This window comes from Taudactylus pleione, unplaced genomic scaffold (assembly GCF_031769625.1).
Source record: "Taudactylus pleione unplaced genomic scaffold, aTauple2 ptg000116l, whole genome shotgun sequence".
Lineage (NCBI taxonomy): Eukaryota > Metazoa > Chordata > Amphibia > Anura > Myobatrachidae > Taudactylus > Taudactylus pleione.
The window spans coordinates 17,995,950-18,009,458 of record NW_028284518.1 but is presented as its reverse complement, the minus strand read 5'-3'; positions in this window follow the sequence as shown (position 1 = coordinate 18,009,458).

The window sequence follows — 13,509 nt, the reverse complement described above, 5'->3', positions numbered from 1 at the left end:
GCCTTTGAGACCAGCAGAGACCACACAGATCCTGAGGTGCCAGTGTCATCTAGGGGGGTGGTATATGTATGTGAAGGGGAGGGGGTGTATTTTTTTTGGGGGGGGGGGGGGAGGGGGTTGGAATGTGTTTTAATTCTATCTGTGGTGGGGGTGTATTAATGTAAAGTGTGTGTGGGGGTATATTCATAATCTGTGTGTGTAAGAGGTGTATTCATATGATCTGTTTTATAGCTTATATGTGGGTTACCAATGTTCTCTGCATTATATAGCGCTTACTGGTTACTGCGACACTCTCTGCATTATATGGTGCTCATTGTGACAATCTGCATTATATGGTGCTCATTGTTACACTCTGCATTATATGGTGCTCACTGTGATGCTCTCTGCATTATATGGTACTTACATGTGACGTTCTCTGCATTATATTGTGTTCACTGTGATGCTCTCTGCATTATATGGACATCACTGTGACGCTCTCTGCATTATATTGTGCTCACTGTGATGCTCTCTGCATTATATGGTGCTTACTGTGATGCTCTCTGCATTATATGGTGCTTACTGCGATGCTCTCTGCATTATATGGCACTCACTGTGACGCTCTCTGCATTATATTGTGTTCACTGTGACGCTCTCTGCATTATGTTGTGCTCACTGTGACACTCTCTGCATTATATGGACCTCACTGTGATGATCTCTGCATTATATGGACCTCACTGTGACGCTCGCTGCATTATATGGTGCTTACTGTGATGCTCGCTGCATTATATGGTGCTTACTGTGACGCTCTCTGCATTATATTGTGCTCACTGTGACGCTCTCTGCATTATATGGACCTGACTGTGATGCTCTCTGTATTATATTGTGCTCTCTGTGACGCTCTCTGCATTATATGGTGCTTACATGCGACGCTCTCTGCATTATATTGTGTTCACTGTGACGCTCTCTGCATTATATTGTGCTCACTGTGACACTCTCTGCATTATATGGACATCACTGTGATGCTCTCTGCATTATATGGCCCTCACTGTGATGCTCTCTGCATTATATTGTGCTCACTGTGACACTCTTTGCATTATATGGTGCTTACTGTGACGCTCTCTGCATTATATGGTGCTTACTGTGACGCTCTCTGCATTATATGGCGCTCACTGTGACGCTCTCTGCATTATATTGTGTTCACTGTGACGCTCTCTGCATTATATGGTGCTTACTGTGATGCTCTCTGCATTATATGGCCCTTACTGTGACGCTATCTGCATTATATTGTGCTAACTGTGAAGCTCTCTGCATTATATGGTGCTTACTGTGATGCTCTCTGCATTATATGGCCCTCACTGTTACGCTCTCTGCATTATATTGTGCTCACTGTGACGCTCTCTGCATTATATGGCGCTGACTGTGACGCTCTCTGCATTATATGGCGCTGACTGTGACGCTCTCTGCATTATATGATGCTGACTGTGACGAACTGCATTATATGGCGCTCACTGTGACGCTGTCTGCATTATATGGCTCACTGACGCTCTGCATTATATTGCGCTCACTGCAATGTTCTCTGCATTGTATTGCACTTACTGCGATTCTTTTCGCATTATATGGCACTTATTGCAATGCTCTCTGTGATGTTATTGCAACGCAGTCTTTGTGATGTTCTCTGCATTTATATGGTTGTCACTGTGAAGCTTTCTGCATTATATGAGACTTCACTATAAGACCACACCTCTTTTTTGATTGTGCGACTTTGGTGCACACATTGGCCCTGATTCAGAGCCGGACGCTCTGACAGAGCGCTCACTCTGAATCAGGGCCGGTCTTTTTTTTTTTTTTAGAACGGCCTCCTGGCCGCTCACATAGCTGTGGGTGACCACCCACAGCTATAGCGAGCGGCCAGGAAGATCGGGCTTGCGACGAGACCCTTGTGGTAGGGTCTCGTTGCCGCAAGCCCCAGAGAGATTTCGGCTCTAACAGAGCTGAAATCTCTCCCACTGACATCACTCGTGATGTCAGTGGGGCCGGCCCCAAACGGAGGCGTTCACATGGGAACGCCTCCGTTTGGGCAGCCACTCCACCGGCCCGCCCACCAAAGGTGCGTGCTGTCACTCAACATTGACAGCACGCCCAGTTTGGTATGAGACCTGGAGTGACGGATTGCCTATCGCTATCTAGGTCTCACGCAAGTGCACGACGGAGCCGGTTCCGTCGTGCGCATGCGCTCTGGGCCACCATCGACCCAGTTGCGAGCGCTCAGCACTTGCGACCGGGTCTGAATCAGGCCCATAGTCCCTTGCTTGCAGTGGGGTGGGTTCCCCTAAGCATATAGGGCCACATTCAGAGGCGTTAGATGCAAGCGGTCTCTCTGAATCAAGACGGCCGTTTGCATCATGAACGGCCGCCTCCTTGGCGATCATTAAGCTGTGGGTTAACACCCACAGATCTAATGACCGACATGAGTGATGGTCGCGATGGTCAAGACCAGCGCGACCATTGGGGCTTACGACCAGACTCTATGGTAGGGTCTGGGCACTCGTAAGCCCCAGGGAGCTTCCTGCTCTATTTGAGCAGGAAGTTCCCCACTGACATCAGCAATGATGTCAGTGAGGTGGCCCCCAAACGGCAAGCGTTCCGACTGGAACGCCTCCGTTTGGCCAGGCACCTCCCCGGCCCGCCCAGCAAACGGGGCGAGCTGTCACTCAACATCGACAGCTCGCCCTGTCGGCTACGAGACCCATAACGACGAAGCGCCCATCGTTAGCCGTGTCTCGCGCATGCGCACGACGGAGCCGGCTCCATCGTGCGCATGCACTGTGGGGCAACATCGAATCGGTCGTGAGCGCTCAGTGCTCACGACCGACTCTGAATGAGCTCCATTGTCCCACCACTCACTAGTTTTGCAAGTATATAGTCGGGATGTTGATAGTCTAAATGCCGACGGTCGGCATCCCAACTCTCTAATCCCGGCAAGGGTCTAAATGACAGGCATCGAAATCCCGATGCCTGTCATTTTACCTACGCCGGTAGCCAGCCGCGGGGGGGAGAGAGGGTTAGGTTGGGGGGGGTACTTAGGGCTAGGCACCCCCCGGGAGGGTTAGGCAAGGGGAAGGGGGTTTAGGCACCCCCGGGGGGACCTTACGGTTAGACATCCCCTGGGAGACTTAGGTTTAGGCTGCGGGGAAGGGGGGGTTAGGGTTCGGCACTTGGAGGGGAGGTTGTAGGTTAGGCACCCCTAAAGGAGGGTTAGGGTAGGGAATTAGGTTAGAGGTAGTTACCTCAAATATCTTATGCACCAGAGTTTGTGAGTGAAGAAAGAAGAAAAGAAATGCTAATTGATTGGGCTCAAAGACTGAAGAACATTTGGGATGAAAAACCTATCGACTGCACACCACCTTGGTACTTCCACTAGGTCACAGGTTCTCAAACTCCGTCCTCAGGACCCCAAATAGTACATGTTTTCCAGGTTTCCTCACAGAATCTGAAGTGAAATAATTATTTCCATCTGTGAAAGTTTTAAAATGTGTCAGTGAGTAATGAGTACACTTCGTAGCGGATTTACCGCTAGGCTACCAAAGCGGGCGCTTAGGGCCCGGCGGGTCCCAGGGGGCCCGCAGCGTCACCAGCTTACACCGGGGCCCGCAGCAATAAAGGGGCCACCAGCCAGGCAGTACTGTCACACTGACTCATTATTATAGTATTCTGCGGCTGACAGCTTCCCGTATGGAAGGAGGAGCAGGTCTGGGTGGAGGAGAGATGGGCCCCTCCCCTTGTTATTGCTCTACCTGTCACTAGCATGCCCGAGACCAAGCCCCCTTCCCTGTCTATTCTATAGTCACCCTCCTATCCCTGAACGCTGCCTTAGACCACGCCCCCTAATGCAGAGACCGCCCCTTCCCCATGTGTCCCTGCCCCTCCTGTTTATTCTATAGTCACCATTGACCCTCCTATCCCTGAACAACGCCTGAGACCATGCCCTCTAACACCGTGACCCCGCTCCTTTTCTGTTTAGCCCAGTGTCTCTCTCCTTCAGTTCTTCCTTTCCTGTGCCTTTGAGACCAGCAGAGACCACACAGATCCTGAGGTGCCAGTGTCATCTAGGGGGGTGGTATATGTATGTGAAGGGGAGGGGGTGTATTTTTTTTTGGGGGGGGGGGGGAGGGGGTTGGAATGTGTTTTAATTCTATCTGTGGTGGGGGTGTATTAATGTAAAGTGTGTGTGGGGGTATATTCATAATCTGTGTGTGTAAGAGGTGTATTCATATGATCTGTTTTATAACTTATATGTGGGTTACCAATGTTCTCTGCATTATATAGCGCTTACTGGTTACTGCGACACTCTCTGCATTATATGGTGCTCATTGTGACAATCTGCATTATATGGTGCTCATTGTTACACTCTGCATTATATGGTGCTCACTGTGATGCTCTCTGCATTATATGGTACTTACATGTGACGTTCTCTGCATTATATTGTGTTCACTGTGATGCTCTCTGCATTATATGGACATCACTGTGACGCTCTCTGCATTATATTGTGCTCACTGTGATGCTCTCTGCATTATATGGTGCTTACTGTGATGCTCTCTGCATTATATGGTGCTTACTGCGATGCTCTCTGCATTATATGGCACTCACTGTGACGCTCTCTGCATTATATTGTGTTCACTGTGACGCTCTCTGCATTATGTTGTGCTCACTGTGACACTCTCTGCATTATATGGACCTCACTGTGATGATCTCTGCATTATATGGACCTCACTGTGACGCTCGCTGCATTATATGGTGCTTACTGTGACGCTCGCTGCATTATATGGTGCTTACTGTGACGCTCTCTGCATTATATTGTGCTCACTGTGACGCTCTCTGCATTATATGGACCTGACTGTGATGCTCTCTGTATTATATTGTGCTCTCTGTGACGCTCTCTGCATTATATGGTGCTTACATGCGACGCTCTCTGCATTATATTGTGTTCACTGTGACGCTCTCTGCATTATATTGTGCTCACTGTGACACTCTCTGCATTATATGGACATCACTGTGATGCTCTCTGCATTATATGGCCCTCACTGTGATGCTCTCTGCATTATATTGTGCTCACTGTGACACTCTTTGCATTATATGGTGCTTACTGTGACGCTCTCTGCATTATATGGTGCTTACTGTGACGCTCTCTGCATTATATGGCGCTCACTGTGACGCTCTCTGCATTATATTGTGTTCACTGTGACGCTCTCTGCATTATATGGTGCTTACTGTGATGCTCTCTGCATTATATGGCCCTTACTGTGACGCTATCTGCATTATATTGTGCTAACTGTGAAGCTCTCTGCATTATATGGTGCTTACTGTGATGCTCTCTGCATTATATGGCCCTCACTGTTACGCTCTCTGCATTATATTGTGCTCACTGTGACGCTCTCTGCATTATATGGCGCTGACTGTGACGCTCTCTGCATTATATGGCGCTGACTGTGACGCTCTCTGCATTATATGATGCTGACTGTGACGAACTGCATTATATGGCGCTCACTGTGACGCTGTCTGCATTATATGGCTCACTGACGCTCTGCATTATATTGCGCTCACTGCAATGTTCTCTGCATTGTATTGCACTTACTGCGATTCTTTTCGCATTATATGGCACTTATTGCAATGCTCTCTGTGATGTTATTGCAACGCAGTCTTTGTGATGTTCTCTGCATTTATATGGTTGTCACTGTGAAGCTTTCTGCATTATATGAGACTTCACTATAAGACCACACCTCTTTTTTGATTGTGCGACTTTGGTGCACACATTGGCCCTGATTCAGAGCCGGACGCTCTGACAGAGCGCTCACTCTGAATCAGGGCCGGTCTTTTTTTTTTTTTAGAACGGCCTCCTGGCCGCTCACATAGCTGTGGGTGACCACCCACAGCTATAGCGAGCGGCCAGGAAGATCGGGCTTGCGACGAGACCCTTGTGGTAGGGTCTCGTTGCCGCAAGCCCCAGAGAGATTTCGGCTCTAACAGAGCTGAAATCTCTCCCACTGACATCACTCGTGATGTCAGTGGGGCCGGCCCCAAACGGAGGCGTTCACATGGGAACGCCTCCGTTTGGGCAGCCACTCCACCGGCCCGCCCACCAAAGGTGCGTGCTGTCACTCAACATTGACAGCACGCCCAGTTTGGTATGAGACCTGGAGTGACGGATTGCCTATCGCTATCCAGGTCTCACGCAAGTGCACGACGGAGCCGGTTCCGTCGTGCGCATGCGCTCTGGGCCACCATCGACCCAGTTGCGAGCGCTCAGCACTTGCGACCGGGTCTGAATCAGGCCCATAGTCCCTTGCTTGCAGTGGGGTGGGTTCCCCTAAGCATATAGGGCCACATTCAGAGGCGTTAGATGCAAGCGGTCTCTCTGAATCAAGACGGCCGTTTGCATCATGAACGGCCGCCTCCTTGGCGATCATTAAGCTGTGGGTTAACACCCACAGATCTAATGACCGACATGAGTGATGGTCGCGATGGTCAAGACCAGCGCGACCATTGGGGCTTACGACCAGACTCTATGGTAGGGTCTGGGCACTCGTAAGCCCCAGGGAGCTTCCTGCTCTATTTGAGCAGGAAGTTCCCCACTGACATCAGCAATGATGTCAGTGAGGTGGCCCCCAAACGGCAAGCGTTCCGACTGGAACGCCTCCGTTTGGCCAGGCACCTCCCCGGCCCGCCCAGCAAACGGGGCGAGCTGTCACTCAACATCGACAGCTCGCCCTGTCGGCTACGAGACCCATAACGACGAAGCGCCCATCGTTAGCCGTGTCTCGCGCATGCGCACGACGGAGCCGGCTCCATCGTGCGCATGCACTGTGGGGCAACATCGAATCGGTCGTGAGCGCTCAGTGCTCACGACCGACTCTGAATGAGCTCCATTGTCCCACCACTCACTAGTTTTGCAAGTATATAGTCGGGATGTTGATAGTCTAAATGCCGACGGTCGGCATCCCAACTCTCTAATCCCGGCAAGGGTCTAAATGACAGGCATCGAAATCCCGATGCCTGTCATTTTACCTACGCCGGTAGCCAGCCGCGGGGGGGAGAGAGGGTTAGGTTGGGGGGGGGTACTTAGGGCTAGGCACCCCCCGGGAGGGTTAGGCAAGGGGAAGGGGGTTTAGGCACCCCCGGGGGGACCTTACGGTTAGACATCCCCTGGGAGACTTAGGTTTAGGCTGCGGGGAAGGGGGGGTTAGGGTTCGGCACTTGGAGGGGAGGTTGTAGGTTAGGCACCCCTAAAGGAGGGTTAGGGTAGGGAATTAGGTTAGAGGTAGTTACCTTAATTAGCAGTCGGGATCTTCATCCCTGCCAGGCTTCCGCTGTCGGGATTTGAACCGCCGACCGCAGAACGGAATCATACTGATTCCGTTCCGCCACTGCGGTGACAGGGCTGTTTATTGGAGTGTCCGTTTGCATTTTTAGTTCCGGGCCCCAGCAGACTGTCAGCTCATTAATTCTGGACAGGTGCCGGGTTCTGCTCTGTCTCCTCTCCTGCTCTCAACTATGTTGTGATGACGTGACAGAGAGAGGGGGAAGCCGAGTAGATAGAAGTTGAGGTGCACTGCCACCCAAAGTGGATAGTAGAGTACAAAGTGAGGTGCGCTGCCGCCCAAAGTGGATAGTAGAGTACAAAGTGAGGTGTGCCTGTTGCCTTTGAGTCTACTGGGAGAAGGGCGAGGTGGCGCAGGTGTGGGGTTTGTGGCGTCTGCTAGTGTGGGGGGGAGGCAGGATGCTTTGGGCCGGCAACACCCCTACCCCTTCATCACACTGGCAGGCACCTTTACTGATTCCAGCTTTCACCTACAATTGGGTAGTTGGGGGTGGTGTGGGTGCAGTCCGGGGGTTTGGGGGGTTAAACCTGGCACATAATTTACTGTAGACATAAGTACCTCTCTGTAATATCCACATATCTGAAAATGTTCCAGTCCTGGGAAGGGGGGACGGGGATTAGGCATACACTGACTGGCTGGTGGGGTGGGGGGATTTGGCATATGCAGACTGACTGGGAGGGGAATTGTTTGAAGAAGGGGGCCCCAAATTGATATCTTGCTTAGGGCCCTATGACTCCTAAATCTGCCTCTGAGTACACTTGTGCACCTGGAAAATGTGAGCTGTGTGGGGTCCCGAGGTTTGAGAACCGCTGCACTAGGGGCCTGATTCAGAGCCGGACGCTATTTGCGGATGGTCATTCAGGAAAAGGGGGTGGCTATTCAAATAAACCGTTCGCTCTTTGCGATCTGTTGACGCCTCCATGTCTGAACGAGCGAACAAAACTTGCGGTCGTTTTTTGGATAACTACGCCCCCTGGCCGCTCGCATCCTACGTCATGTCCGCTATTTATTAGATTAATCGAGTACATCGACCAGCGTATGAACTGCTCGCTATTCTTGTGGTTGGTTTTTCCTACCACAATCTTGCGAGCAGTTCTGACTATAAAATAACCCAGTGACGTGGTCAATGATGCTACTGTATTAATTATGCACACCCATAAAACGCCCGTTTTGACCTTTAAGCACGCCTACGTTCGGATCTCCACTCCCCGTTTTCAAGCACCTTCCTCTGTTACCACCCACATACGCCTCCTCCTGTCACTCAAAATAGCAGGCATTCGCTATTTAGCGAACAAACGATTTTCGGCCGCACTGACTGGTTCGCGCATGCATATTAAAATCCGTACGCATGCGCAGTTGGGCAAACATCGCTCGGAACGAACGAGCGGCCGCTTTACGAGCGGCTCTGAATCAGGCCCTAGGTGCATGAGATTCTGTGAAATAGAAGACAGTCTGATATATAAATGCTTTTATGTCAAGAAAATCCATATCTGGCTTGGTCACAGTAGTTAAGCATGTGCTCCTGGCTCTCTCACTGACTAATGGTGCATACACACGGTCAGATTTTTCCTTCAGATATGAACGATAACGATTTAAAAATCGTTCAGTCGTTCATATCTGAAGGGAAATCGTTCATATCTGACATGCCTGAACGATGGACGATCAACGATGCGCGTTCCCGATGGTCAGATAACGATTTCTGACATCTGATGTGTTTGCAGTCAGACTTGGACGATTCCATTCATTTTAATGCAGTCAAAAATCGTTCAATCGTTCAAATCGTTCAAAACTTTGGTAAAATCGTTCAAATCGTTCATCTGACAAATCTGACAAGTCTGACAAATCTGACCGTGTGTATGCTCCATAACCATTAAGAATGTCTAGTTCAGTGACTGCTGAAAAAGTTTTTAATTGGTTAATCTTGTTACAGTATCAGCTAATTTAAATGATGCCTGAGACAAAATAATTTCTGTGCATTAACAGCTTACATAAAATATTGAAGCATTTACATATATGGAAGCAAAAACATGGGGACACTTACAATGCAGTGTTTACGAGGATATTAAATATGGAAATTATCAAGTTTACATTTAGAAAGGAAAAATGGGCTTTAATGAATAATAAAGGAATATAGCTGTTTAAAAAGGCTCACAGTGATGACATGTTTATTTAAAAAAAGATGATGTTTATTATACTTAATAAGCTCAGTAATTAAAAAAAAAGTCAGTGTCTGGTGTTAACATATGAGTACAGGGGATCACAGACATTTATAGAGAATAGCATTTTAAAACTTATGTGCAGGAACCCAAGTTATCTTTCAGTTATATCCCTTTTGCACAAAACAACCCAGGACTAATGGACCCCATACACTAGCAATAGATAGTCGCGATGCTGCGATCCACAAATGTCGGGTCGGAGGATCGGTGAAATACAACATGTAGGATTTCACTGATTTGTTGATCACAATCAAAATATGATCAGGATTTGCAAATCGGTGAAATTTAACATATATGATTTCACCGATCCTCTGCCGGCCGCCAGTCGGAAAGGAGTTTCCGAACCGATCACAGGATCAGACAATACTTCGGTAGGTGCATGGGGGTCTTAAGTCTCGTGTCCACGATCCTGCTCTTTTTACCAGGGTTGGGCTGAGACCCGGGATTTTTTTGGGTTGATAATTGTCAATTTCCCGACTCTCAGTCTGAAAGGGGTGTAAGTTGCTCAACTTTAGCCCTTCATTGGTATTTAGACCTTTGCCCCAAGCCACATTATAATGATTCAATGTCTTAAAAGGTACACAATAAATTCTAATATACCACATACAGATTTTGGGGGTCCGATGCCCCCCTCCCTCTTACCTGTTAGCAGCCCAACACACTCTGCTGTGTGCTAGTCTGCAGTGGGAGACCACTGAGACTGAGCAGCAGCAGCAGTCTCCTCTCCTCTGCCTGTGGGTAGTAGCAATCACACTGATCGTGCCGCCCTCCTGGATTTGTGCCAGGCTGAGGGGCTCTCAGCGCCCCCTCCCCAGTGCGCAGCGCTACGCAAATAGATTTTTTTCCCTAAACGGAATGGCCACGCCTCCCACGATTAGGCCACAGGCCCTTATCACTATAGGGGCCCGGGCCAGCTCTTAATGGCACTGCCTACACCTTAAACTCTGTAGAACACCATGACTATTGAAAGTATTTTTTCCATTGAATAAAAGGGATGCCTTTTCTGTATCAGTAACCAGTGTGATTTCACTAGGGACTAGAACTTGTACGCAGATGAACTGGGGTTCCAGTTCTGGATACATACCCAAGGCATTAATTTAAAAGTTATGAAATGGACAAGCAGAGCCCTAACTAGACATTTTAGCACCTTGGCCCCTAGAAAAAACTGGCACCCCCCATCACCTTGCACTGCCAGAGATGGTATGGCCAAACAATTGTGGGGGGCTTCTATAAGCACTAGACTGCCCACCAACCATGTACAGCTCTCTCTCCTACTTGTTCTTGCTGGTTTCACAACCTGGTACTGCTGCCAGGCCCGGTGACAAGGGGTACTAGGCATACAGTTGTACGCGGGGATGTGGTCAATATCCCGGCGTGCGGGATGCCGGCGCCTAGAATACCAACAAGTTTCAGAATCCCGTCCTGGGCATCCCAAAGGTAAGTAGCGGGGTTAGGGGGAGAATTAGGGCTAGGGGTTAGGCACTAAGGGAGGAGGATTAGGTTTATGGTGCTGGGACGGGGAGGTTAGGTTTAGGCACTAGGGGAGAGGTTAGGTTTAGGCACCGGGAGGGGAGGGTTAGGATACCGACTGACAGGTGTCGGTATCCTAACCCTGTCTGGATTTTGACCGCTGGGATCCCGAGCGCCGGAATCCTGTATCCAACCCGTATTGAGCCTCTAAAATTCTAGGAGCCGTGGTCACTCAGGAGACCACAGAGTACGGTCTAGGTCCTGTCCCCTGCCATTGGCCTTCCTGTGCAGTGCAGTGCATGAAAAAGGAGCCTGGTGGTCAGTCAGCACAATAAATGTTGGTTGTTTTTGCATTTGCGGTACAGCGCCCGTGATGTCATGACATTGCTCTCCTGGATGGCAGAGGAGCCACAAAGAGGTGCGGCAGAATCTAGTTACGTGTGGACAGTGGCTGAAGCCGAGGAAATACAAGGGGGTGCAGGAGCTGCAGAGACACAGAGTGGTGCTGGAGCCAGAGAAACAGAGAGGGGGAGAGGTTGCAGAGATAGAGAGGGGGATGAGGGTCATGAAGCTGGAGATAGAGAGAAAGAGAGGGGTATGAGGATGTAGATACAGCAAGGGGAATGAGGCTGAAGTTGGAGAGAAAGAGATGCGGATGAGGCTATAGAGACTGAGAGGGGATGAGGCCCCCCCCCACCCGCGGCTAAGTGCTAAGGATGGTGGTCCTTCGGCAATCCGGCATCAGGATTAAGACGGTATTTCGATGCCTATCTTAAGTCCCTTGTCGGGCTTCTGCTGTCGGGATATAGACCGGTGGCATGTAGTACGCCGGTCCATAAACTACATCCCCATATCTTTCTATAAAACAAGACAATGCAAAACAGCAGCAAAACACAACATTTTGCCAAGTCCATAATGCAGTGTTTATTTATTTAGTTTAGAAGGGCCTAAAGGTAAATATAGGGAAACTATTGCATGAAAGCCCCAGTACTGGCTATCGCAGGCTGCAGGTATTAATAAACACTGTTTTCAGAAGCAAAGGATGGAGGGTCTGATTCAGAGATAGATGCAATGCGGATATTTATACAGAAAAAATGCAGGCATGTCTGACTGTTTAAACACTGATTCTGGGCGTCCATAAATTAGCCACTGTGTCCTTGCTTGCAGCAGGAGAGCCCTCTGTGTATCTGGAGACCCGCTGTGTCTGCGACAGCTGTGACTTACTCAGAAGGCTGATGGCTGCCTGTTCTGCATTCGATGTCTCTGGTATTGTGTATGAGCAGCGGATGTGAGATGCTTTCAGTGGACGTCTCTAAGTACTGGACGGCGAACGAGTTATTACAAAATTTTCGCAATTGCAATCCGTGAGAGATCGCAGGTGCAATTACATGTGCATCTCTAACCTCCCCCCCTTAGTGCCTAACTCTAACCTCCCCCCGATGGTGCCTGAACCTAACCCCCCTGTCTAGAGCCTAACCCTAACTTCCTCCCCTCTCCCGCAACCTAACCCTAAGTCCCTCTGGGGTTCCTACAGCTAACCCCCCCCATCCCCCGCGGCTGATATTTACCTTTCCCCAGTCTCCTTGCGATCAGGATGCCGGCTGCCGGGATCCCGGCGTCGGCATCCCCAGTCCTGTCAGGATTCAGTCGCTGGTGTTCTCTTGGCGATCGGGAGTCCAGTGCCGGGGTCCCGGCAGAGGGCATCCCGGCTGTCGGGATCTTAACCGCACCCCCTTACAGCCTAGGCCTGGGACACTAACATAGATTCCAAGTTTAAGGTGCATAGACCATTAAGTGGGCACTTTTCTACATTAATGTTGTCTGGATTACGGTTGTGACTGTGACCATTCCCTTATAGTTGGCTCTCTCATGTCTGGTCTTAATGTACCCCCCAACAGGCCAGATTTTGAGTTGACACCAATTACCAAAAATAAATAAAACCTTCCATGATACACATTAGCATTGCAACTATGGATTTTTTTGTTCAACTTAAATAAAGTGCTGTTAAACGATTTTAAAAATGTGTATTTCATTCAAGTATTTCATTCAAGACCATTTTGTATTGGCCTGTGTTACATGATGAATGTAATATAATAAAGTTAAAAATCATATATTATACTAAACACCAAAGATAATATAAATCAATACCGTAAACATTGACTGCAGTCCTCAAAGTTATTTATTGCCCACTACTCTGGTCACACTGCACTCACCTCACGGATAAGGTACAACTGTCCATTAATACATTGTTTATACCCCAAAACAAAAGTTTTGAATGGAAAGTCACAGTTATGAACAAACTGGAAACAAAGAAAAAAATTTAAGTAAATGAAATAGGTCAGGTGAACAAAAGGCTCACATCAGACTATTAAATAGGACAAGACTGGAAGTAAAAAAAGAAAAAAAAACAGGAGATAGGTTTGCTATAAAGGATAGGACTGACCCTAGATAGGAAATTTTGATGGTAA